The following is a 4,866-nucleotide window of genomic DNA, read 5'->3' as shown; positions in this document are numbered from 1 at the left end:
GGAAGACCCAGCCTCGTTTCATCTTCAAAGTTCTCACTGATGGAAGGAGGTTTTGGCTCAAAATCTCACGATACATGGCCCCATTCATTCTGTCCTTAACACGGATCAGTCGTCCTGTCCCCTTGGCAGAAAAACAGCCCCATAGCATGATGTTTCCACCCCCATGCTTCACAGTAGGTATGGTGTTCTTGGGATGCAACTCAGTATTCTTCTTCCTCCAAACACGACGAGTTGAGTTTATACCAAAAAGTTCTACTTTGGTTTCATCTGACCACATGACATTCTCCCAATCCTCTGCTGTATCATCCATGTGCTCTCTGGCAAACTTCAGACGGGCCTGGACATGCACTGGCTTCAGCAGCGGAACACGTCTGGCACTGCGGGATTTGATTCCCTGCCGTTGTAGTGTGTTACTGATGGTGACCTTTGTTACTTTGGTCCCAGCTCTCTGCAGGTCATTCACCAGGTCCCCCCGTGTGGTTCTGGGATCTTTGCTCACCGTTCTCATGATCATTTTGACCCCACGGGATGAGATCTTGCGTGGAGCCCCAGATCGAGGGAGATTATCAGTGGTCTTGTATGTCTTCCATTTTCTGATGATTGCTCCCACAGTTGATTTTTTCACACCAAGCTGCTTGCCTATTGTAGATTCACTCTTCCCAGTCTGGTGCAGGTCTACAATACTTTTCCTGGTGTCCTTCGAAAGCTCTTTGGTCTTGGCCATGGCGGAGTTTGGAGTCTGACTGTTTGAGGCTGTGGACAGGTGTCTTTTATACAGATGATGAGTTCAAACAGGTGCCATTCATACAGGTAACGAGTGGGGGACAGAAAAGCTTCTTACAGAAGACGTTACAGGTCTGTGAGAGCCAGAGATTTTCCTTGTTTGAGGTGACCAAATACTTATTTTCCACCCTAATTTACGAATAAATTCTTTACAAATCCTACCATGTGGATTCATGGATTTTTTTTTCCACATTCTGTCTCTCACAGTTGAAGTGTACCTCTGGTGCAAATTACTGACCTCTGTCATCATTTTAAGTGGGGGAACTTGCACAATCGGTGGCTGACTAAATACTTTTTTGCCCCACTGTATAACCTTTAAACAGGCCTAAAAGCAAATTTTCACAGTAGTTTTCTTTTAAAATAGGCATATTTGATCATATATGATCAAGGCAATTGATATATGCATTTTTTGTCTGTTTGTTTTGTTGGTTTTTCTTTTTTTGCCCTTTGTCACCGTCCTCTTCCCGCTTTTCTCTTTCCCTTTTCTTTCTCCCTTTCTTTCCCCCAGTCAAGTCTTTCCCGTATGTCAGCAAGTGAAAATAAAATAAACAATAGCAAAGGTGAATCAAATAGACCATACGGCAAGGCTGGGATGGTCCATTTGGTAAAGTAAATCCGTTGGGCATCTTTCTTTGCCTTTAGACAATAATTCTGATGGCAAAAGAACCAAACGGACAGGCAGAAAAAAATAGATAAATATAAATAAATAAAAATTAAATAAATAAAATAGGCATATTTTCAATCAGTAAAGCTTTTATTTTGAGCAAATGTTAAGATGTGAAAGTACAACCAAATCCGTGAAATGATGAATAGAATGAAAACCCATCCTAGCCCACCGAGGAGCTTTAAGAGTAGTGCACCTCAAACTCGTGGACTTAATCCTGAAGCAGGAGAGATCTTTTTTCAGCAAACTTTTAAAATAAGCAATAAGGGAAAATGCAAGAAAAGAGTTTTCCACAAAGTCTTGCAGAAATGGCAGATATCTGACATAGTGCATTGCTAGGTGGGTATAAAAAGGATCAAACTTTTCCCACTGCTTTATCCGTTTGAAAATCAGCTTCTATGTGTTTTTGGGATCATTGTCCACACTCAAATATTTCCAAGTTTCAACTGTCTATCTGCTGATTTGAGTTGAAGATTGTAGCATTGTCTTAACACACGCTTGAATGTTCCACAACAGGGAGCTGTCAAAATGTCTGCTTTTATAGAGGAGCTCACACTTGCTGATGGTCATAAAGGTGAACATAAATGGGCACTTTGACATCAACATCACGATGTAGTCACAAAACATAGAAGGAAAGGACAGCCTTGATTTAGCAGATTTTTCCAGGTTTAGAAGCTCAACTTTGGTTTTCTGTCTTCTTTCAGGTGAAGGACTAGATATATGTGGGACCTTCAGATTGTTCCTGCCTCTGAGACTCTCTGGGATGATATAAAACCATGGATGTTACAGTTTTTTCTGAATGCTTAAACCCTAACTGTGATTCCTGTAGCACAATCTCTAAAACTATTCAGACTTATAGCAAAACCACTCACTGAGTTTGCAAAACTAAAAGCACAAAAACTGCTTTGCACTCAGTTTGCAATTTTGTAACACACACTTTGCAAAACTGTAGGCACAATTCACTGCACAACACTCAATTACCAAATTTCCAACACACTCCTAGCAAAAGTATACACATGTATGGCTATCATTAACACTAATTTGCCAACTGTCTGGCACACTTTCACATGTGAAAACTTTTTTAGATAATTAGTTCACTTTGCAATCAGCCTAAGCACTATAATACAGGTAAGCTGTGTGTGCGGAGTACAATGGAGGGAGCAGAAAGAGTGAGAAGTAGAGGAGGCCGAGGAAGAGGACGTGGAGGTGAAGAAGTAGGATGAAGAGGACGACAAGGACAAGGAGGAGCAAGAGGAAGACGAGGAGGGGGGAGAGGAAGATGAGGAGGGGGGAGAGGAAGGGTAGGAAGAGTAAGAAATAGAATTGCTGATGACATCAGAGCTACAATAGTGGACCATGTAATCAACCGTGGAATGACCCTGAGGGTAGCTGGCCAACGGGTCCAGCCTAACTCGAGCCGCTACACTGTAGCAAGTACCATAAGGACATCTTGAAATGAGAATCGGTTAGTACAGTCACTTCGCACAAAGATTTGTAGCACTGCCATATGCCAATGAGAAACACACCAATACCATTGATGTAAAAATACTGAAATTGTTACTTTACAGAATTGCTAGATGACCAGATGCTGGGGGCAGAGGAAGCATGTTCACTGCAGACCAAGTAACCCATATAGTCATTATGGCGATTGCAAATAATCCTATACTTGGAAATAAACACTTGTGTTTGTTTTGATGTGTTTGAATAAACACCAGTACTTGAAGTTTGGATCCCTCTATGCTTATGGATCTATGACAGAAGTATGAGCTCAAACTGACATAGCCTACCTTGTGCACAGAGAAAGCAAAAGCCAGATGTGTTTTGTATTCATACCATCAGTGTGCAGTTGGCGCATTGTGTGCTTAGTAGATGATGGCTTGTGTGTACTGTTTGATACGGAAACACCATTTTTACGAAGGTGTGAAGAGTTAATCTAGCTGTGTTTGCTTTTGCAAGAGAACTACAATGTTTTGATTATTGGGTGACAGGTTTTCTTATTTGTGTGAAGCCTACAGTTTTGCAAAGTGTGTGTTACAAAATTGCAAACTGAGTGCAAAGCAGTTTTTGTGCTTTTAGTTTTGCAAACTCAGTGAGTGGTTTTGCTATAAGTCTGGATAGTTTTAGAGATTGTGCTGCAGGAATCACAGTTAGGGTTTAAGCATTCAGAAAAAACTGTAACATCCAGTCTGGTTTTATATCATCCCAGAGAGTCTCAGAGGCAGGAACAATCTGAAGGTCCCACATATATCTAGTCCTTCACCTGAAAGAAGACAGAAAACCAAAGTTGAGCTTCTAAACCTGGAAAAATCTGCTAAATCAAGGCTGTCCTTTCCTTCTATGTTTTGTGACTACATCGTGATGTTGATGTCAAAGTGCCCATTTATGTTCACCTTTATGACCATCAGCAAGTGTGAGCTCCTCTATAAAAGCAGACATTTTGACAGCTCCCTGTTGTGGAACATTCAAGCGTGTGTTAAGACAATGCTACAATCTTCAACTCAAATCAGCAGATAGACAGTTGAAACTTGGAAATATTTGAGTGTGGACAATGATCCCAAAAACACATAGAAGCTGATTTTCAAACGGATAAAGCAGTGGGAAAAGTTTGATCCTTTTTATACCCACCTAGCAATGCACTATGTCAGATATCTGCCATTTCTGCAAGACTTTGTGGAAAACTCTTTTCTTGCATTTTCCCTTATTGCTTATTTTAAAAGTTTGCTGAAAAAAGATCTCTCCTGCTTCAGGATTAAGTCCACGAGTTTGAGGTGCACTACTCTTAAAGCTCCTCGGTGGGCTAGGATGGGTTTTCATTCTATTCATCATTTCACGGATTTGGTTGTACTTTCACATCTTAACATTTGCTCAAAATAAAAGCTTTACTGATTGAAAATATGCCTATTTTATTTATTTAATTTTTATTTATTTATTTTATTTATCTATTTTTTTCTGCCTGTCCTGTTTGGTTCTTTTGCCATCAGAATTATTGTCTAAAGGCAAAGAAAGGTGCCTAATGGAATTAGTTTACCAAATGGACCGTCCCGGCCTTGCCGTATTGGTCTATTTGATTCACCTTCGCATTTATTGTTTATTTTCTTTTCACTTACTACACACGGGACAGACTTGACTGGGGGAAAGAAAAGGGAGAAAGAAAGAGGGAAAGAAAAACTGCGGGGAAGAGGGACGGTGACAAAGGGCAAAAAAAGAAAAACCAACAAAACAAACAGACAAAAAATGCATATATCAATTGCCTGGATCATATATGATCAAATATGCCTATTTTAAAAGAAAACTACTGTGAAAATTTGCTTTTAGGCCTGTTTAAAGGTTATACAGTGGGGCAAAAAAGTATTTAGTCAGCCACCGATTGTGCAAGTTCCCCCACTTAAAATGATGACAGAGGTCAGTAATTTGCACCA

This window comes from Haplochromis burtoni, unplaced genomic scaffold, assembly GCF_018398535.1.
Source record: "Haplochromis burtoni strain Fernald_Lab_line unplaced genomic scaffold, NCSU_Asbu1 Contig_676, whole genome shotgun sequence".
Lineage (NCBI taxonomy): Eukaryota > Metazoa > Chordata > Actinopteri > Cichliformes > Cichlidae > Haplochromis > Haplochromis burtoni.
This window is presented reverse-complemented; position numbering follows the sequence as displayed.